At 38.3% G+C, this 23272-nt stretch overlaps 1 protein-coding gene across 4 annotated transcripts in view; it reads right to left on the bottom strand.

The window, feature by feature from the left end:
- The window catches only part of CPEB3 (cytoplasmic polyadenylation element binding protein 3), a 188748-nt gene that overhangs the window by 160210 nt on the left and 5266 nt on the right, over positions 1-23272 (bottom strand). For 3 of the 4 annotated variants that reach the window (XM_035025083.1, XM_035025076.1, XM_035025059.1), the window contains exon 1: positions 18639-20000. The exons of the other annotated variant lie outside the window; for it this stretch is intronic. The gene's annotated coding sequence lies outside the window, so the exon portion shown is untranslated. Of the gene's footprint in view, positions 1-18638; positions 20001-23272 lie in introns of those variants that run through there. 4 annotated transcript variants of the gene reach the window in all.

Below are 23272 nucleotides of genomic sequence, written 5' to 3' on the forward strand. Positions count from 1 at the left end.
TCTTTTAAAAAAGTAAAAAAGAACAAGAAAATGACTCAAACATAACTACCAAGGTGTAAATAAATGTCAAGCAAACAACAAATTACAGGATGACCCCCAACAAGGATAAAGACCTCTACTGAAATCCTGTTTTTTATTTAACCAGAAAGGAAGAACTTTCTAAAATTTTGTCTTCAGGTCACAGAGTTTAACCTTATATCCCTTTGAATAGTCATGGAAAGCTGTAAAAATAGAGACTGCAGAGTTAACTCATTGGGATATACATGGGTCAAATAATACATCTTTCTAGGCTTCCATTCCTTCCCTAATTATATCTCTAGCACAGTGTTTATGACTCCTGGGTAATTGGTGGTTGCTCCATAGATGTTTGCTGAATGAATGAATAGATGAATAAATAAATGAATGGATAGATGAAATACAGTTTTTGATTATCTAAAACAGCCAAGTTTTGAATAAGTATAAAATTATTCTCCATTTAGAAGAGCAATTACTTTTTCTTCAGCTGCATGAATGGATATGAAAGGGAGTGGTATAAAACAGAAAGCCATTTTTGGTGGGGAGCACTATATGTAGATCATTTGATTATCATCATGAAATAACAGACAGCACTAATTGACCAGGGAACTTTGTTCTCATCTAAGACTTTACAGTCTAATAAAGACACCCCCACCCCCGAAACTGCTTAAGTTCACAATAGCACCTAGAGCTAAATCCAGTGGATGTTTTGTCAGTCTTTATCTTGCTTGATCTTGCAGCAACACTGACATAGCTGACCAACCTTTAGATATACTTTTCCCTTTGCTTCCTTTCATGCTGTCCTTTCTTGTTTTTTGTTTTTGTTTTTCACATTTGGGGTTATGTGCCCTCTGACATGCTGTTGCTCTCTCTCCTTAGCTTTCAGTCTTCTTTGCTGACTTTAAATATTCCTCAGGACTCTATCCTAGGCTATTTTCTCACCTCACTCTATGTGAGTCACTTTCCCAACTAAGGAGAGGACCAGGCCTATCATATTGATAGCTATGTTCCCAACATCTTATCACTGTGCCTAGCACCTAAGAAGTACGTATTCAGTAAATACTTGTTGGATTAAAGTTACCTTTATGTGCAAAGGGCCAAGAATGCCAAGGCAATCTAGATGGTAAAAAATAAAGCTAGAGGACTTACACTACTAGATATGAGGACCTATCATAAAGCTATAGTAATTAGGCTGTGGTTATTGGCACAAGGATAAGCAAATAGACACAGGAAAAAAATTAAAAGTCCATAAACAGATCCAAATATGCATGATCACCAGATTTATGAAAATAGTAACACTATAATAGTGAAAGGATTTTTTTTTTTCAATAAAGGATACTGAAGTCAACTGAATATCCACATGGCAAAAAAGAGACTTTCACCCTTGCCACACAATACACAAAAATCAATTCCAGATGGATTGTAGGTCTAAATATAAAAGGTAAACAATAAAGCCTTTAAAAGAACATAGGAGAATATTTTCATGACATTGGCAATAGGCAACAAATTTTCAACAGGTCACAAAACCATTAACCATAAAGGAAAAATTTAATAAACTAAACAAATTAAATTAAGAACACCTGTTCACCAAAGGACAGAATTAAGAGTGAAAACTCATAGAATGGAGAGAAATATATCAGTATGTACATTTTTCAACAAAAGACTTGTAATCAGAATATATAAAGGACCCTTATAAATTAATAGTAAACATCCTAAAGAAAAAGACAAGTGACTTCAAAGATATTCAAATGCTCAAAAACATATGGGGAAAAAAAGCATATGATCACCTCACTAATCATCAAAGAAATATAAAATAAAACCAAAAATGCTAAATTGGAAAAGGCAGATAATACCATATTTTAGCAAAGATGTGGGAGCAACTCATTCTCAAACACTGCTGGTGGAAGAATAATATATACAACCACATTACAAAACTATTTAGCAAGATCTATTAAAGCAAACATTCAGGGGCGCTTGGGTGGTGCAGTCAGTTGAGCATCCGACTCAGTTTGGGCTCAGGTCTGTCTCAGGTTGTGATCTTGGGGTGGTGGGATCAAGCCCCATGGCGTGCTCTTGCTTATACTCTCTCTCCCTCTCCCTCTGCCCCTCCCTGTTCCTGCATGTGTGGGCACATGCGTACATGCACGTGCTCTCTCTCTATCTCAAATAAGTTTTTAAAAAGCAACATTCATACACCTTATGACCCAGCAATTCTGCATCTAGATAGGTACGTATCCAAAATGCAAACATGTTCACCAAAAGACATATTCAAAGCAGCATTAATCAGAAATAGCCTATACCTGGAAACAATCCAAATATCCATCCACAATTAAATGGATAAGTAAATTTGTGGTAGATTCATATAATGGAATATCATAAGGCAAAGATAATGAAGAGATTCTTACTCTATAGAACAACATAGATGAACTGCATGAATACAATGCTGAGTGAAGCCTCACAGAGCAGAGGACATATTATATGATTTGATTTATATAAAGTTCTAATAAAACTAATTTATGGGTTAGAATTCACCATAGTGGTTAGCTCTGCAGAGAAATAACGATTGGCAGGGGACTTATAAAAGGGGACTGCAGGGATGCTGGTGATATACTCTATTTCTTAAACTAGATGCTATTACACAGGTGTATTTACTTTGAAATTTCAGAAAACTGGACACTTATAATTTATGCACTTTTCTGCATTTTTGTTATATTTCCATTAAATTTCTAAAACTTACATATATATTTGTAAAGACTATCTTCTGTAAGATAAAGAGAAAAAATAGCACAATCTGGCCAAGTTAAAAGAGGAGCCCTAAGTCTAGGTCATGAAGCTAGAGAAATAAATGGGGGGCTCCCTAAATGCCAAGCCTGTGTTATGGGCACTACATGCAAAGATGAAAAAAGCCAAAGTCCCTGGACTTGAAATACCTTGCAACCTAAGGAGGTAAAAAATAATTGTGGTCAACTATGGTAAATTAGATATCCCCTAGGTAACCTAGAAAGCTTTTAAGATTGTTAAAGCCTAAGGCAATTTACAAATAGGAAATCCACATCCTCTGAGCGAGGATCTATTAAACAATTCTAGATCAGACTAAGTTTAAGAACACAAGAGAAAAAGGAGCAAAAAAGGAACCAGGTGAGTCAAATGTGGTTTGGTGGGCAATCTGGAGAGCACTTGGAGTTCTTCGTGTTTCTTGCCTCTCCATTAGCTTTGAGATCATTCAGTCATTCAACAATTTTATGAAAGGCCTCCTAGCCACAAAGCAGCAATTCTAAAACTTCACCTGCTTTTTTTATTGACCTTCTCTCTAACTTGTAAGAGAAAACTGAGGCTATTAGACAGTAATGCCCTCAATTTCTCAGCTGCCTATCAGCAGAATCCGCCCCCCCCCCCCTTACAAACTTATCTGTAATCCCCACCATACTTCCTTCCCCTCTATCTCAGAGGAAGCTGAGTTCCCCTACAGGTCCATAATTAATCACTCCATCTATAGTCTAGAGCTCATTCCTTCTACTTTCCTTGAGACCTAGCTCATCAGTTAATTATTCCCAGCATTCTCCTTCCCATTCCAGACAGGCAGTTTGAAAGAAACCTCTAGGTCCTAGCTCTATTTTCATTTCCAGTTGACTCCCAAACTTAACTGCATGTGGTTTCTGCCCCTACTATCCTGCTAAAAGTGCTCTTGCTTCTGATCTTACTAAAGTCACCAATGACCAACACTTCTCAATTCTTATTTTATTTGCCATTCATCCTTCATAGAACACATGGTAAGCAGAATTCTAAGATGGCCCTCCAAGATTCCAGGCTAGAAAGACAACAGGAACCTTAGTCCTGTAACTGCAATTCTGCCAACAAGACAAAGCTTGAAAGCAGATTTGACAATCTGAACAGAGAACCCAGTCATACTGCATCACACTTCTGATCCCTAAAACTGTTAAGTCATAAATGAGTGTTGTTTTAAGCCATTAAGCTTGGGGTAATTTGTTACACAGCAGTAGCCACCTAACACAACACTATTCTATTTTCTTTGAAGGCACTGCTTTCCTGGTTCTTCTAAAGTTTCTTTGGTCTCCGGGCTACTAAACAGAGCTTCCCCTAGGGCTCTCCTAATTCTACACTCTCCCTGAACAATGTTATATTCATGAACTGGGAAACTGAGTTCACTGCCATCTAGGTTTCCAGAGCAAATCTTTTTGCTAAGCTCCAAACCACTGTTTAACTAACAACTTCTCTGAGGATCCTTCTCCCACATGTGCTTCTGCCTTTATTTCTGGTCTACTTATCTTTATCCTACTTAATGGGACTACCACCCATCTAGTCACTCAAGTTAGGAATCTGGACATGGTTTTGTCTTTTCCCTTCTCTATCACTTAGGAACAAGTCCAATTGGGCACTAAAACTTAATTCAGCCTCCTAAATTTGGCCTGACATCCCCTCCTCTTCATTTGCAGCCAGTTTTACAGTTCACCTGGACTATGGCGGTAATACCCCAATGTCTCTCATCTAGTACCCTTTCAAATGTGGCCTCCACACTAAAGCCCAAGTAATCATTCAAATACAGTTTTACTATGGTATGCCACTTCCTAAAACTTTTAAATAATTTTTTCCCTGCCAAGAGGATAAAATACAAAATTAACTCTTCTTCTACTCTTCTTCCCAGCCATACCTAACTACGACAGTCCCTGAATGGACTATGCTCTTCTACTATAATGCCTCTGCACATATTACTTCTGCCTGAAATACCTTTCTACCTCTTGATAACCTACTCTTACTCACCTAGTAGAACCTAGTTCAAATGTCACCTCTTTGAAGCTTTCCCTGGCCACGTAAGCTGAATTGTCCATTCCCTCCTTTACATCCCCTGTATTACAAACACACCTCTATTACAATATTCTTCATACTTTTTTTTTTTTAAGATTTTATTTATTTGTCACAGAGAGAGAGCACAAACACAGGCAGAGGGAGAAGCAGGCTCCCCACTGAGCAAGGAGCCTAATGTGAGACTCGATCCAAGAGACTCAATCCGTAAGACTTGATCCCAAGACCCCAGGCTCATGTCCTGAGCCGAAGGCAGACGCCTAACTGACTGAGCCACCCACGTGTCCCTACATTCTTCATTCTTTGGTGTAATTATCTGTTTATACACCTACCTTTCCTAGAAAAGCTCCAGGATCAGGACTCTATTCATCTTTGTAACCCAGGCACTGGGCCTAAACTTAGAGATAAAAGTTTGCTGGATAAAAGTTTGTTGACCAGGGCGCCTGGGTGGCTCAGTTGGTTAAGCGACTGCCTTCGGCTCAGGTCATGATCCTGGAGTCCCAGGATCGAGTCCCGCATCGGGCTCCCTGCTCGGCAGGGAGCCTGCTTCTCCCTCTGACCCTCCCCTCCTCATGTGCTCTCTCTCTCTCTGTCTCAAATAAATAAATAAAATCTTAAAAAAAAAAAAAAAAAGTTTGTTGACCAAATCAAAGAACAAGGTTTTTACCTCAAATTATAGAGACTGAGAGCACTTCTTTAATGTTAGGTGAAGAGAAATTCTTTTGCCATTAAAAGTATTTCAAAGACATTATGTTTAATGACGCTATATTTAATGTTTAATGAAGATATTCCATATCTTGGTGGAATTAATCTACTCTTTCTCCTATCACAGGACATTTAATTTGTTTTTTAATTTTGTTTTAATTTTCACTATTTTCCAAACTCAGTGTTTCTTCAAGCCATATTTCTAAAGAAAAAGTTACTTGGTTGAAAGGCATAACCTTAAGGCCTTAGATACATATTAACAAATTGTTTTTAAAAGGTTGCAGCAGGGGCGCCTGAGGGGCTCAGTTGGTTAAGCAGCTGCCCTCCGCTCAGATCATGAACCCAGGGTCCTGGGATCGCGTGCAGCATAGGGCTCCTTGCTCAGCGGGAAGTCTGCTTCTCCCTCTCCCTTTGCCCCGCCCCTACTTGGGAGCACTGCTCTCTCTCCCTCAAATAAAAAAAATCTTTAAAAAATAAATAAAAGGTGGCAGTTTATAGTTACTGCAGAAATTACCTTCTAATATGAAAACAATGCATGATTAGTGTATATAACAAGGAATAATAATATAGTTACTGTTCTGATAACAACCTAATGTAAAAAAGTCTCTATTCTTTTGATATGCCAAATTAAGTCTCTTCCAGCATCCTGATATATTCAATACTTTCGTCATTCTTCATCATACCTTCATGTGATCAGGAAATACTACAGATAAGTTTGTATACTTACAGCCTATGTTTATTAACTGGAGATTCCATTTCAAAAGACACGTCAATGTGTATATGTGTGTATTCCATTAAAAAAAAACATGAACACACTTCATCTATGTTTCTTATGTTTCTAGACTTTAATTGTAATTAATTTTATTTTTTTTAAGATTTTATTTGACAGAGAGCACAAGAAAGAGGAACTGCAGCAGAGGGAGATGGGGGAGCAGGTTTCCCGCTGAGAAAGAAGCCCGAAGCGGGAAATACTTCAATACCAGGACCCTGGAATGGTGACCTGAGCCAAAGACAGACGCTTAACCGACTGAGCCACCCAGGCACCCCAGTAATTAATTTTATTTTAAAACCAAATATTCATGAAGGTACAAATTTCCAGTTATAAAATAAGTCCTAGGGCTGTAATGTACAACATGGTGACGATAGTTAACAATATTATATTGCATATGTGAAAGTTGCTAAGAGAGTAGACATTAAAAGTTTTCACCATAAGAAAAAAAGTTGTAACTATGTATGGTAATAGATAATAACTTATTGTGGTGATCATTTTGCAATATATACAAATATTGATCATGTACACTTGAAACTAATATAATGTTCTATGTCAATTATACCTCAATTTAAAAATATCCATATATATTTTATGTATCTGTATTCATCTTGGATCTAAATAATGCAGAGTGGCCCAGACATTTTTATATAAAAGGTTTTACACATCAAAAATTTGTGAACTGGGGCGCTTGGCTGGCTCAGTCAGGAAAGCATGTGACTCTTGATCTCGGGGTTGTAAATTCAAGCCCCATGTTGGATATAGAGATTACTTAAAAATAAAATCTTTAAAATAAAAATTTGTGAACTTACAGAGTAACTAAATTTGTACTCTTTTTTCTTAAAGATTTTTTTTTTTAATTCATTTGAGACACAGAGATAGAGAGAGAGAGAGAGCACAAGCCAGGGGAGATGCAGAGGGAGAGGGAGAAGCAGGCTCCCTGCTGAGCCAGGAACCTGATGCGGGGCTTGATCCCAGGACCCTGGGATCATGACCTGAGCCAAAGGCAGACGCCCAACCATCTGAGCCACCCGGTGCCCCTAAATTTATACTCTTAAAAAAAAAGTGCCCTGGGGTGTCTGGGTGGCTCAGTTGGCTAAGTCTGCCTTCGGCTCAGGTCATGATCCCAGGGTCCTGGGATGGAGCCCTGTGTTGGGGCTCCCTGCTAAGCGGGGAGTTGGCTTCTCCCTCTCCCTCTGCCCCTGCTCGTACTCTCTCTTATTCACTCTCTCCCTCAAATAAATAAAATCTTTAAAAACAAATAAATAAACTTGCTGATTTGATACAGCATACCTCCCTTTACTAGATCTTATTCATTTTCCTACTCTCATCATGGTAACTCAGTCATAAGAACCCTCTGAAGAATGTAAAAATTGCAGAATAATTTCAGAAAATATAATTAAGCTTAAATGGGTCATTTTTCTCCCACTATACTAATTTCATTTTATATTTTAAATTTCCATTAAAAAATTATTCTAAGAGGCCACATGGTCTTTCAGAAGACTTCAGAGAAGCAAACCTTCCCCAGTTAATGTTTTAAGTTGTCTTCAAATCTCCTGACAGCTTCACCATTTCACTTTAAATGCTGTTCAAAAGCCACCCTCACTAAATTGGAATCAACAGGCACCACTCAGGGAGCTGGCCTGAGAGGTACCATACCCCAGCTTCCACAGTTTCAACTTCTATTCCCGAAGTTTTAGCTATGGATAGGAGCATTTTCCTAAGAGCTTTCCAACCACCTGCTAGACATTTCCATGCACAAGGTTCATCGTGTCACTTATCATTATCTATAGAACAAGGGTCAACCACTTACCCTAGTATTTAGGGCTCTTCCCTTCTAATCCTAACCTATGTTCCCAAATAGTATTATTCCCACTTCTCCAAGCAAGGTGGTTGACTCAAGGTCTGAAGCTTGCCAATGTTACTGATCCCATATGGAATGCCCTCCTCATCCCTTCTACTTATCCTAATCTCACCTTTCTTCAGAGCCTCCTTCAAACACCAGTTCCTGACAATAGCATCTATCTGTATCATGCATTTATTGCTTTGCATTTCTATTTATCTTTTCTCTAAGCTTCTTGGGAAGGCACAACAAAGTCTGGTAGAGTATTTTGCAGGGAGCTTACTAATAAGAGCTAACATTTATGGAACACATACTGTGTGCTAGATAAAATGCCAAGTGCTTTCTACATATTAGTTCATTTAATCCTTGCAAAAAACCCATGAGATAAATACTGTTAATGTCCCTAATTCCAGATGACAAAAATGGAAACTTAGAAAGGTGATTTACCTGTCCGAGTTACAAAACTAGTAAATGCCAGATCCTAGGACCTAATTTAAGCTTTGTCTAATTCTAAAGCTGTCTTTTTGTTAGTGACTCATACAAGCAGATCCTCTTGTCCTACTTGATCAATACAGCCTAGGACACAGCTTGGGCTTCAAAGGTATGAAAAGAGGGAAAATTGTGGCTCAGCAACTTTTCTTTCTCCCATTGATACAAAGCTTTTATACAATGACCTTTGCCTGAAAACCAGAGATAATCTCTAACCAAAGGATTCCAAATTCCACTCATGGGCAAGACCCAGTCCCACTCCAAGGTGTTCTAAAAACAACATGTCTTCAAGAGAATGAATCATCAAAAGAACTGATTTTGGTCTTTAAGGATCTCAAGAGCAAGACTGGTCCAGGCCTGAAAGTGATGGAGAGAACCTTTCTTTGCCATAATCTGCTTTAACAGCCAGTAATTTATAGATGCTGTACAAGTTAACAATCAGAGGGATCATCACAACAAAAGGAAGGGTAACAGTCAGTATGTCTACCCAGGTAGCCCTTGGGTCCTAGTATTTGAAACCAAATGGTGTTTGTGTAATATCAGTGCCTTACATTCACAGAGGAGATTAGACTTTACCAAACTCTTTCACTTTTATTATCTCACTTGATGTTAACAGCCCTGCGCAGTGAATAGACAGCATAGGGCCCTTACATTCACTTCTGCAGATTGTGCAATGCACCAGAAGGCTAGCTTCCGAGGCTAGTGGAGAATGAAATCTAGTCCATGTTCTGCTCACCCAGCCCATAAACCTTAATGCAGAGCTGCATCTACTTGGGAAAAAAGGCACCTATTCCTAATTTCTACAAAGGGACTGTATGAACAGGTAACAGTCCCAAGGATAACTGTTGGGATCCCCACTTTAAAGTTTGTGGATGTCAATTATACTAAATAAAGCTAGAAAAATAAAAAATAAAGATGTGGAAGCCCAGGTTCAAAGATGTTTCAAGATATAGTTAAGTAGTGGATCTAAGATTAGAATTCAGGTCTTCCAACTCACTAGATAACATACTTTTTCAACTACACTACAAGTCTCCCATTGGCTCAGTTTAATGCAGGTTATCTCTGTCTTCTCATGTGGCAGACCAGTATCTTCAGCACTTTGCTACAAACAGCTGAACCAAAATCCAGAGCTTTTTGGTGTAGCTCTGTCCTGAGGTCATAGCTGTTCTCTTATTGAGGAAACTGAGAATCAGAGATGTGTGCCAACTGTACCAAGAGGGATAGTTTAGACAGATCTCCTATCACTTTTGGAAAAACAAATTGGACCACCTGCTCTAATGTTAATGGATCATACATCATCACAGTGGCAGGGAATCAACATTATTAATATTATGGGAGGTGGTGTGTGGAAAGGACATTGGATATCAAATCCAATTATCTAAATTTAGACACCAGCATTACCACTTGTTAGCTGCCTGACCCTAGGAAATAACAAAAACAAATATTTATTAAGTACATACTATTTGCTCTGTCATGTACTTTGTTTACGTGATGAATAACTGCACACAACCCTAAGAGGTTATGTACCTTCATTATCCCCATTTCAGAGATGAAAATATTGAGGCTCTGCAAGTCCAAGTAACTTACCCTAGGTTACACTGTTGGTAAGTGGAGAAGCCAGGATTTAAACCCTGCAATATGATTCTAAAACCCATCTTCTCAATTTCTCAGTCTTTGTTTCCTCTAGAATTAAATAGAGATTATAGTAACAGCTGCCCTACCTAAATCAGAATTATATTAGTGTATATGAGGGCATTTTTAATAAACTATAAAGCAGTAAAGGTCAGTGTATGAAATCCAAAGCTAATACTGACAGGCAGATGTATTTATCTGGAAGGTCTACACTCAAGTACAGATTTGCTTGTCTCCTTTCCACTTAATATTGGGAGTCAAATGACCTATGTTAAGCCCATGCTTCTTGTAGCAAAAACGATCTTGCTATCCAGACATTTCTTATCCCACCTCTTTCTATATCCTGTGTTCCCTACTATGGAAGCAGAGTACAGTGGGACATATTCTTAAAGTGCCACAGGATATAGATTTTATTATTAGCTCCAAAATCAGTGGATTGAGAGAATTTCTTCATCATCTGGTGATGACAATGATGATGATGATGATGATGATATTCATACTAACTGATCACTTAGTCTATGTAGGCATCTAGTTAGGCATTTTATATGCCTTATCAGTTAATCCATTTCATAATAACTCTAAAAAGACAGAAGCTATCATTCTCATTTTTACATAAGGAAACCAGGGCTTATAAATGCTAAATAATTTGCCCAAGGTGACGTAAGTTGTGAATGAATAAGCTCAGGTCTATTTTGACTCCCAAACTCAACCTCTAAAGCCTAACTCTTATCCCTTACCTCCTGCCATACTCAGCCACAACCCAGAGGACTTACACCAGTGCCCACATTTTCTTCTTTACAATCAGGCTTCTGCCTCCCACTGCTTCTTACTTTAGTAACCATATAGTTTCCAAACAAAAGTGAAAACGTGGTCTAATAATCTTAAATAAACTCCAGAAAAATCTAGGACCTGTGGTTGTTTATCTTTCTCCTCCATACCTGATCACTGAGAACAAGCCCTATTCAGAGAATTCTTGGCTTTTCTTTTGAGCCCAGGCCTGGCTCATCTTAGTGTTAAACCCATCTTCACCAAAAAGCCTGAGAGTCTCTTAGAGAATGAGACCTCAATTAGTCGTCTTATTCTGAAAAACTCTTCTCTCAAAAGAAAAAATGAAAAGAAGAAAGGTTTTCCTTCCTCTTTTTTGTTCTTTTTTAAATAAGAAGTTCTTGAGACATCCCTTTGAAACATCCCACTCTTCTAGAAATGGTCTCTCCCAGGGAGAGCAGAGAGGAGGAAAAGAAGTTTATCTGTTCTCTTAAGGGGAAGACATTGTTTTGCCTCTCCTTTTCATTTTTTAAAGTTTATTTATTTATTTAAGTAATCTCTACACCCAATGTGGGGCTCAAACTCAAGATGCCAAGATCAAGAGTCAGCCAGGTGCCCCTGCCTCTCCTTTATAAAGTGGCTCTTCATTGCTGTTTGCACTGTAGGTCCTCCCTACAAAAGAGAGGACAAAAAAAGAAAGCACAAACCCTAAATTTCATTTACAGAAATAATCTACAAATTCGTTCATTCAACACATTTATTGAGCACCTACTATGCAGTAGGCTCCCAACATTCACTATTGCTCTCTTCCATCCAAATGCAAGATCAAGAACACTCAACAGTAGTAAACAAGGAAGAAAAGTTCTTCCTACACGGGGGAAGGGAGGAATGGTTGTTGGAAAAATAAAAATAAATAAGAAAATATCAGATAAATATAAGTGTTAAAAAGAACAAAAGGGTGATGTGACTGAGAGAATCTGGTAGGATATTTAGATTAGATGATCATTAAAGGTCTCAATGACACCTGAATTAAGCTCGCTCCTGAATTAAAAGGACCCATCCATGCAAAGACTGGTGGTGCAGGATGCAAAGGGAACAGCTAATGAACAGATCCTAACAGCGGAGGAATAAGCCTTTAGAGCAGAGGTTGGCACACTTTTTCTGTAAAAGAGCCACACAGTCAATATTATAGGCTTTGCAAGTCACATAAGTTCTCCTGAATATAACTGTTTTTGTTCTTGTTGTTGTAGTTGTTTTACAATCCTTTAGAAATGTACAAATCATTCTTAGTCCTCTGGCAGTATAAAAATAGGCCTCTGGCAAAATTTGGCCCCTGCCTTAGTTTTCTGACCCGTTTTAGAGGAACATCTAATCTACTGTAGCTAGAGAGCAAGTAAACAATGAGGAAAGTGGTACAAGATGCGATCTGGAAGGTAGGCAGGAGCCAGATCATGTAGGGCCTTTTAGGCTAAGTTAAGATTTTGGATTTTTTTCTAAGTGTGATGGGAATCCCTTGGAGAGTCTTAAGCAAAACAGTGACATGATCTGCTTTAAGCTTCAAAAAGACCTGTGGTTCTCTGTGGAGAACTGTAGTTAGGCTAAGAGTGGAAGCAGAGTTGATTGGGAGGCCAGCTATTGTATCATCCAGGCCAGAAAAGACAAGGGTGGTGGTGGTAGAGATAGCAAGTGAACTGAACACCCTCAGTGAAAAGCTATGTTTATCACGGATGAACAAAATCATGGATGGATTCTTGAAATTTTACCTTAAAATAAACAGTAGTATAAAGAGCTTAGGTTGAGCTATAAATAGTATTAAGTTTGATTCATAGGAAAATCTTGGTTACTCAAATTTTTAGTAATATTTTGACATTTTTCACTTATAGATATTTGACTTTCTGGAAGATCATCTTTTTCTCTCTCTTCCTAGTGAAATGATTCACAGTCTCTCTGCTGGTTCCTCATACTCATTATTTTCCCCTTTTCACCTAAATGTGTTATAGACTTAGAATGTTCCCCTCATTTCAGAGTGCACTGCAGTCAACCAAAAGATAACTACTCTTTTAAAATCTGAGAAACTGGGGCGCCTGGGTGGCTCAGTCGGTTAAGCGACTGCCTTCGGCTCAGGTCATGATCCTGGAGTCCCAGGATCGAGTCCCGCATCGGGCTCCCTGCTGGGCAGGGAGTCTGCTTCTCCCTCTGACCCTCCTCCCTCTCATGCTCTCTGTCTCTCATTCTCTCTCTCTCAAATAAATAAATAAAATCTTTAAAATCTGAGAAACTTCCAACTTCCCTTGGCAATACACCCCTCTCTCAAAATCTCCACCATGAGGAAGTTGTAAATATAAGTGGTTCTCACACTATCCAAAATCCTTTCCTTGTTCTTTCTTTCATAAAAATACTGCAGAGGGGCACCAGGGTGGCTCAGTCAGCGTCTGCCTTCAGCTCAGATCCTGAAGATCCAGCTCTGGGTCTGGCTCCCTGCTCAGTGGGGAGTCTGCTTCTTCCTCTCCTTCTACCCCTGCCCCCCGCTGGTGTGTGCGCTCTCCCACGCTCTCTCTCTAGCTCAAATAAGTAAATAAAATCTTAAAAAAAAAATACTGCCAAGTTTTGAAAATTCATCAAGTTGTACATTTACTTTGGGCACTTTTTTTTTTTTATATTTCTTACGACTTTCTTTTAGAAGTTGTGTGTTGGGGTAGAATATCCAGACATACACATACACAAAGAGGTTCCAATGATCACAACCTTTAGGGGGTAGGCAGATTAGACCATGTCATATGTTGAGTTCCTTGGAGGCAGATTCTGAGACCAAGTTTTGCATGCAAATGTTTTATTGCAGATAGGACACAATTGGCAAATACATCTACAATGAAATGAAGAAGGCAGGAAGAGTCAAGAGAAATACATTGACCCCCAAAGTGGTTACAACTGAGTACTCAGCTGACCTTGTGATGAGCTCTGGAGCTGAAATGGCCCTCAGACTTGCCTCAAATGAGGCAAGGAAGCTTAATCTTTGCATCTTAAATTAGCCAGTCACTGACTGTGGGCTCCAGGGAGCACAAACTAAAGTAGGCAGTTCCCTGCATCCTAAAGCAATTCCCAGTAAAAACAAAACAAAGCTTCACATTCACACCTTCAGGAACTAGTATTTCCATCACCTATGGGATAAGCACTTTAGCTATGAAGAGAGGATGTGGACTGAAGCATCACAGTATCCACTACAGAGGGATATTCAGGTATTCTCATATAGTCCGTTTTACTGTTTAATGTTTATCATGGTGCACAGTATTTTACCATGAGTATATAGCATTTTAATTAAAATACTCTAGTAAAGTTTAGTATATCAAGGAGACATGACAATGAAACCAATATGTAATCCTGGATTGGATTATGATTATATATATATATATATATATATGGCATGCTAATTAGTATTTTCACCAGAACACTAAGTTTTACTATGTAATATAGTATCTTACTATTAGCACACAGCATTTTTATTAAAAATAAACAGACTTCATATTCAAATATTTAGGAACACACTTTAAAAAATACTGCTGGAAACGTGACTCAAGTGCCATTTCGATTGTGCATCTTTATGCAGTTGATGATTAAACCTGAGCCATTTTTTACTCTTCCTTCTCTTCTATCAACTCATATGGCTCCTTCTGTGATGAGACTCCTCTATCCTCTTCTGTCACTGCCACCAATTCTGGTCCCCACCTTCATCTCCTCAAACCTAAAATGTCTCCTGTGTCCAATTTCACCCGTTTTTTTTTTTTTTAAGATTTTTTTTTTAATCTGTGAGAGAGAGAGCACAAGCAGGGGGAGCGGCAGATAGAGGGAGCAGCAGCCTGCCGAGCAAGGAGCCTGATGTGGGGCTCGATCCCAGGACCCTGGGATCATGCCCTAAGCCGAAGGCAGACGCTTAACCAACTGAGCCACCCAGGCATCCCTCACCCAAGTTGTTACAGGGATTAGAGGAATGCTCCACTGCGTGACTTGCATTAATTCCTCAAATTGTCACTGAAAGCCTGTATAAGGCTTTAGGGAAATAACTTTGGGCAAGAAGACACAATCCCTCCATCTCTTATAAACATTAATTTCCAGTGAGTGAGGCCTTAGTCAATATCATGATAAATAATTTCATAGAAGTTGTGATAAAAATGCTATGAAAAAGTACCAGATGTATGAAACCATATGATGTCAAGACCTGTATTAGGAAGACAGAATGTTTTCTAAAGTAAGCAAGATGAGCCTTGAAGAACAAAAGGATAAAGTTCAAAGGAAGTATGCTCTATGCAAAGAGCATACCATGCTTCTGGCTACCTTCAGGCTCTGGAGAGGAGGTGGCACAGTGTCCTCAAGGAACTAAGGAAGAAAGCCAGTAGCCACATTCTGGAGCTTAGGGTTCAGTTGGGAAACTGGTAAGTAAGCAAGGGCAATATAAAGCCATTAGAAGTAGGATTTTATTTTGCTTTTTTAAAAATCCTTTCATTTTGAGATAATTTCAGAATTGCAAAATTATAAAAAGAATTTCCTTATACTTTTCAACCACATTCTCCAAATGTTAACAACTTAAATGACCACAGTAAAATCATCAAAATCAATTGATTAAATACTTATTATCTAACTTACAGACCTTATTTTACCAACTAATGTCCCTTCTCAGAATCCAGGATTACATATTGGTTTTATTGTCATGTCTCCTTAGTTTCCTTTAATATGGGATAGTTCCTCAGTGTTTATCTTTCATGGCCTTGACACTTTTGAAAAGCACTGGCCAGTTATTAGATAGAATGTACTTCAATTATGGTTTATCTAATGTTTCCTCATGATCAAATTCAGGTTATACATTTTTGGCAATAATACCACAAAAGTGATGTTGTGTCCTTCTCAGTGCATCATTTAAGAGGGAAAATGATGTGGATTTGTCCCACTGTGATGTTAACATTGATTACTTGGTTAAGGTAGTGTCTGCCAGTTTCTCCACTGTAAAACTATTCACTTTTTACTTAAATATCTTTGGGAAGATACTTTTTTTTTTTAAGATTTACTTATTTGAGAGAAAGAGGGAGAGAGTGAGTCAGGGGAGGGACAGAGGAAGAGAATCTTCAAGCATACTCCCCACTGAGCTCAGAGCCTGACGCAGGGCTCGATCTCACATCTCACAACCCCGTGAGATCACGACCCATGAGATCACGATCCGAGCTGAAATCAAGAGTCGGACATTTAACCACCTGAGCCTCCTAAGCACCCCATCTTTGGGAATATATTTTCTATGTGAATATTGTTTCTCAATGTACTTTCACCCAATAATTTTAGCATCCATTAATGATTCTTGCCTGCATCAATTATTTCTGTGGTATTTGCAAATGGTGAAATCTTTTCATCAACTCTTCTACATTAGCTGCAATGCTACTCTAAGGAAGATTTTTTTCCTTCTCCCCTGATTTATTCATTTATTTATCAGTAATGACTCATGGATTCATATTTTATTCCATGAGTTGTAATTCATTACTATTATTATTTTGTTGCTCAAAATGTCCCCTGTCCCATTGGAAATCCCTTCAGGTTGATTGCTAGGTCTTTTTTTGAGCACATCCCTACTTTCTGGCACTGCAGATGTTCCAGCTCATGTACTTTTCCTGCTCCAGTTTGGAATTAGCAAAGAGATAATTTCTCCAAAGAGCCTGGGTTGAGACACCACTTGGTATATTCACCGGTTCTGGGGTGTCATTGCCTTAGGCTCTCTAAGCAGATAGAGCTAAAAAGTATATTTATGCATACATCTGTGTTTATCTATATCTATAAAATCATGAGTTGTATTGATACCTCCAATTCCAATCAAACATTACAGGGTTCATTATAGCCTTAGAAGTGTCCTTTTTTTGAGAGAGAGAGAGTGCATGCATGGGCACGCCTGCCCCTGTGAATGGGGGGAGGGAGATGGAGAGAGAATCTTGAGCAGACTCCACACTGAGTGCAGGGCCCAACATGGGGCTCTATCTCACGACCCTGAGATCCTATGCTGAGCTGAAACCAAGAGTGGGACGTTTAACCCAGGAGCCCCAGAAGGGTCCTTTTCTTTCTCTCCCTCCCTCCCATCCTCCTTTCCTTCCTTCCTTTCTTTCTTTCTCTTTCTTCCTTCCTTCCTTCCCTCCTTCCTTCCTTTTTTTACTTCAATAAATATTTACTGAACACCTGCCATTGGCCATGCTCTGTGCTAGATATTGAGGATATAATATTGAACAAAACTGGTATGGTCCCTTGGTCCCTGTCCTTGCCCTTGTGAAGCTGAGATTCTAGAAGGTACAATTTATTAATTATTCCCTTTTCTCCAAAATTGCTAAATTTAAATTTATGATTTTCACTGGCTCTTTCTCACCAGGCTTTAAAATAGGCCACAGAAGGATTTTCATGATCAGTTCTACATTTCTTTTATTTTTAGTTCTACATTTCTTAAAAGGTCATTCTACTGGAGAATCAAAGGAAGAAAGAGCAGACTGGAAGGCCAATTTTCAAATCAGCTGGAGGGGGGGTGAAAGCAAATGTGGGGAGACCAATTTGAGACTTGTAAGTAGTCCAAGGTAAGAGATGACAGTCAACTGGACTGAGGTGAAGGCAGGAAGAATGGAAACAATTGTATTTGAGAAACATTTAGGAGAAATATGGACAATTTTGGTGACTGACTGAAAGGTAGGAGGATGAGGTAAGGCAGAAAAATGACTCAAGGAGGACTCCTAGGTTTCTCAGAGTATGTACAAAAATACTGGTTCACATTTCCATATATTATAAACACAACTACATGTCTCTTCCATTAAATTGTAAGCAACCTGATGACAAGAACTGTGTAACAGTGTATGGTTCATATATTTGTATCCCCAATATCTCCTCCTACAGTGTCCCGTACAAAGTTGGAGCTCAAGAAATGTTAAACAAATGACTGAATGGATGACCTTCCTCAGAATTACCAAGTTGAGATTTCAGCTGTAGAGACTCAAATTAGATAAAACACCCTCATAAAGGCCTAAAACTCCCTAAGCAGAGGAAAAGTATGTATGCTGAATATCTGTTCGCCCAAAAGGGTATATCCTGGTCTATTAGTTTATTATGTACACTTTCTCTTCTATCATTAACTCATCTTACCCAAGACTTAAAACACAGAAGCTATAAACCAGAGGTAAGTGTTTGGCTATAACAATGAATTTCACTTCGCACCTATCAGACTGCCAAAAATTAATGCCTGTTAATTGCCTATCCCTAGCAGGTGGTGGAGGTAAGGAGAGGCCTCTGTTTTCTCACCTCTCAAACGGGGCTATGGGGTTTAGGTGAGAAGTTTCTAGCCTCAAGCAGGCATTCCGTAAAAGTTGACACTCTTTCTTTTCATATATCTATATAATCCTTCAAGACCCAATTCAAACCACTCCTCCAACTAGGAAGCCTGCCCAGACCACCAATATGCAGCAATCTCTTTTTCCTTCTCTGAGCTCCTGGAATACTTATCTAGTAAAATTCTTCAAAAATTAATGAAGGGTAGTCCTGTGATTGCTCTTGTAATAAATCGCTTTCTTTTTTACTTGCTTAAAGACTACTCACATAGTCATATACTGTTCTCCAGTGAAGTCAGATATGTCTTCATACATCAATGTGAAGTCAGCTATGCCGCTTATTTGCTATGACTTCATCTTCCCAATTTTCAATGTTCTCATCTGTAAAACGGGAGACATAGATACCTATCTGGTAAGGTTGTTGTTAGGATTTGAAATAATGTGTGTAGAGGGTCCAGCACATGCCCCATATTTGGTATTCAACAAACAGAGGCCAACAAGCACCAGTGAGGGCAGTTGTCAGATCTTTTTCAAATTTCAATCAATCCTGTCCCAGATATAGCACCTCACAGAGTGCCTCACACATGGCTGTGGCTTGATATTAAGTTTATTTTTACTCCACCTTTTCCAAAAAAGATTTAAGGCAGCAAGGTGTTCAACAAATATTTGTTAAATGATTACAGGCCATACTTTCAAGTCAGATGTTCTTTCTTCCTTTCGGCTTTTTCTATAATAAGCAAAACACCACAATATTGTGACTTTTTAAGTTTTTAATCGTCCTTCACTTGCATCAAGGATTTCTTCTGTTACTTTTTAATCTAATTAAACAAAAAAATTTAACTATAAAATACATGCTCATGATGAAAATGAAAACATTATGAGGTAATAAAATGAAAAGTAAGCTCTTTTCCCCATATTCAGTCTTACCATCCAGAGGTAATATTTTTTAAAAAATAATTCCCTACATATCCTTCTAGAAATTTCCTTACATATAAATCCTAAAGTTAAAATAAAATAAAATAAAACAAGTAAATGGGATAGTACTATAGATACTATCAACTACCTGCTTTTTTCACTGAATATGTAGTTAGTATTTATTGGTTTTGGTGTTTGGCAACTATCCTACCTTCTTTAAGCTATTACTTAAAGATTTGCCCTGATTTAGTGTCTTATTAATATAGGTTCCACAAGGGTCTTTTCATCTCTTTCACTGTACTCTATCCCCAGCACCTAAATAAAACCTGAAACATAAACATATGGTCAATAAGTATTTGCGAATGAATATACTTCCTTGAGGAACCGCCTTCATTCATTTAAGGTATACTGCCCACTCTTAGCTAAGTAGCAAGAAAGACTGATTAGATGGTCCATCCTTAGATTTTGAACTGTGAGCAGAATAAAAACAGTGCTGCATTCCAGGGCTGAACCCATTTAAGCATGAGGAATGTCCCTGCTAGCAATGTTCTCTGGGGTGGCTGCTACTTCACTGTTCTAGCCTGGTTCTCCTGCCTTACCTCCAATCTTGTGAACTAACCCATATCTTCCCAGTGAATTTCCCTTCGGTTGTTAGTTTGGCATTTCTCAACCTCAGCACTACTGACTTTTTTTTTTTTTTTTTAAGATTTTCTTTTTTTAAGTAAGCTCTACACCCCACGTGGGGCTCAAACTCACAACCCCGAGATCAAGAGTCCCACGCTCCACCGACTGAGCCAGCCAGGTGCCCCAGCACTACGACATTCTGAGCTACGTAATTCTTTGTTGTGAGGGGCTGTTCTGTGCATTGCAGTATGTTTAGCAGCATCACTGGTCTTACCCACCAGATGCCAGTAGCATCCCCTGTGTAACAATCAAAAATGTCTCCAGACATTAACAAATGTCCCCTAAAGGGGCTGAATTAGCTAGCTGATTTCTGTGGAACAACAACAAAAGTCCTAACTGATGGCTACTATATCTTTGGCAACTTTTCCTTATGGCCTGTATAGAAATATCTCATTCGTTTAAATAGTTCAGCTATATCATATTATGTCATACGTTATTAAAACAGTCTACTAATAATGGATTTCAAGGTTTTTTCTGGCGTTATAATTTTTTTTAAAGATTTTGTTTTTAAGTAATTTTTACATCTAATGTGGGGCTCGAATTCACAACCCCAAGATCAAGAGTCACTTGTTCTACCAACTGAACCAGCCAGGTGCCTTATCTGGTATTAGTTTAAATAGCAGCTCTATGGAGATATAATTCAAAAGACCATATAATTCATCCACTGAAAGTCTATAATTCAATGGCTCTTAGTATACTCAGAGTTGCAATCCTCACTGCAATCAATTTTAGAACAATTTCATCACCTCAAAAAGAAACTTCTGCATACCTTAGTTGTCACCACCCCCAAAGCCCTATCTGCCACAGCCCTAGGCAACCATTAATCTATTTTCTATCTCTGCAGACTTACCTATTCTTAACATTTCATGAAATGGAATCTTAGAACATGTGTTCTTTGGAATTATTTCACTTAGTGTAATGTTTTCAAGGTTCATCCATTTTGTAGCATGTATCAGTACTTCATTCCTTTTGGTTGTTGAACAATATTCCATTGCATTGACATACCACATTTCATCTATCCATTCATTATTTGATGGACATTGGGTTGCTCCACTTTTAGTCTATTATGAATGATGCTACTATGACTATTCATCTACAAGTTTTTATGTAGACATGTTTTCACTTCTCTTGGGTATAGACCTGGAGGTGGAACTGCTGGGTCATTTGGAAACTATGTTTTACCTTCTGAGGAGCTGCCAGACTGCTTTCCAAAGTGGCTACACCATTTTATCTTCCCAACAGCAGTGTACTAGAGCTCCAATTTCTTCATATTCTCACTGACATTTGTCCTTTTTTTGATTTGTATCTCCCTAATAGTTAATGTTGGTGAGCATCTCTTCATGTACTTATTGGCCATTTGTATATCTTTGGAGAAATGTCTATTCAGATCCTTTGCCCATTTTTTAATTGGGTTATTTGCCTTCCTACTATAGAGTTGTAATAAATCTTCATATATTCTAGATACAAGTCCCCTTTCAGATACATGATTTCCAAAATCTTTTTCCCACTCTGTGGAATGTCCTTTCGCTTTCTTAACAGTATCCTTTGTAGCACAAAAATTTTAATTTTTTGTCAATCTTTCAGGTAAAAATAGTGTGCCGTGAGCAGCCAGTTCAGTTTGCACCTCAATCACGTGTGTGTTTATCTGAGACAACCATCATATTTGGATGCAAATGTGTACATATTTCCCATTTCACCACACAGAATATTAAAAATGTGTGTATGTAAGGGTCAAGATTTAATGAAATAAATATTTTTTATTGCTTACTCAAGAACAATCTTTCTTTTTTTTTTTAGAGAGAGAGCGAGAGAAAGAGCATGAGCGTGCTCAAGGGGTGGAGAGGGGCAGAGAGAGAATCTTAAGCAGGCTCCATGCCCAACGTGGAGCCCAACATGGGGCTCAATCACAATCCTGAGATCATGACCTGAGCCAAAATCAAGAGTTGGATGCTTAACCGACTAAGCCACGCAGGCACCCCAATCAAGAACATTCTTAAGTGAACTTTTGTTTTACTTTTACTGCATGTGCATGGTGGTGAAAAGTATATAACATTAGTACAGTTTAGTGCCAATGCCTTAAATGGTGCTAAGGTACAAGCAGTTTCATCCACCATTGCTTGTTCCATCAATGTAAATGCCAATGCAGTGAAAAGGGCAAATAATGTTTTAGTATAATGAAAATAATCTTGACCTGACATACTCCTGGAAAGGTTCTCAAGGAGCCCTAGGGGTCTGCTAGACCACATTTTGAGAACTGCTACTCTGTGACATTCATGTTTATTTGAAAAGGAAAAAATATTCCTTACATGTACATTTTCTAATAAACTGATACTCCAGAACAAGATACAAGAGGGAATATGTGACATGTTATCTTCTGATTTTTGCCTACCTTTGACATACCATTGCACAACCCAGGGACACATAATCCAGAGAGAGGAATTTAAGCAATGATAATGAAAAGTAATGGGTCATCCACCATAATTATGAGGAGGAGAAGGCAAGTTACTGGATGATGATATTATGTAAAATTACTTACCCTTTGTAGATATCTACTGCATTAGAATGGATATAAGCTTTTAGGACTCTATTCTGTAAGTAGCAAATAAAGATAGACAGGTTTTAGACTGTCCTCTATAAGGCCAGTGAAGCCTCTGTACAGAATTAAACAAAGTCAATTCAAAGTAATCCTATAGATCCTAAGTCAGTAAAATGTACTCTGGAGACCAAACTCTCCCCATAAAAGTCCTTTAGAGATGGGCACCTTATCTACTTAAGAATTACTTAGCCTATCTAAGGATCTTCAAGCACTAACAGCTGTGTTTAAGCAAACTTGAAAATAGTTACAGACCATGGCCAAGTTACTGCGATCTAACTTGTCTTTATTTCTAATCTTTATTTTCCAACTTCAAAGTTAATCCCCCTAAATCACTCTCACCTTTATTCAAGAACTTTTAGTAATAATTAAAAGCTAACACTAATGGACCTCTTAACCACGTGCCCAGCACTGTACTGAACAATTTAAATGAATTTTCTCATTTAATCCTCCCAGTAATCCAATGAGGTAAATTCTATAGTTCCTTTCCTGGAGATGAGGAAACTTGGCTTAAATAGATTCAATAACCTGCCCAAAGTTGCTGAGCTTCTGAGTGGCAATACTAAGACTCAAACCCACACTCTTGACTACTGCAGTTTTCCACAGAGATACTACTGGTCTAATAATCACTTAGGGAACTTGTTTTAAAAAAAAACAAAAACAAACAAAAAAACAGCTAATTGGGCACAACGACAAGGCACACACATCAG

This window comes from Mirounga leonina, unplaced genomic scaffold (genome assembly GCF_011800145.1).
Source record: "Mirounga leonina isolate KUSES-001 unplaced genomic scaffold, KU_Mleo_1.0 Mir_114, whole genome shotgun sequence".
NCBI lineage: Eukaryota > Metazoa > Chordata > Mammalia > Carnivora > Phocidae > Mirounga > Mirounga leonina.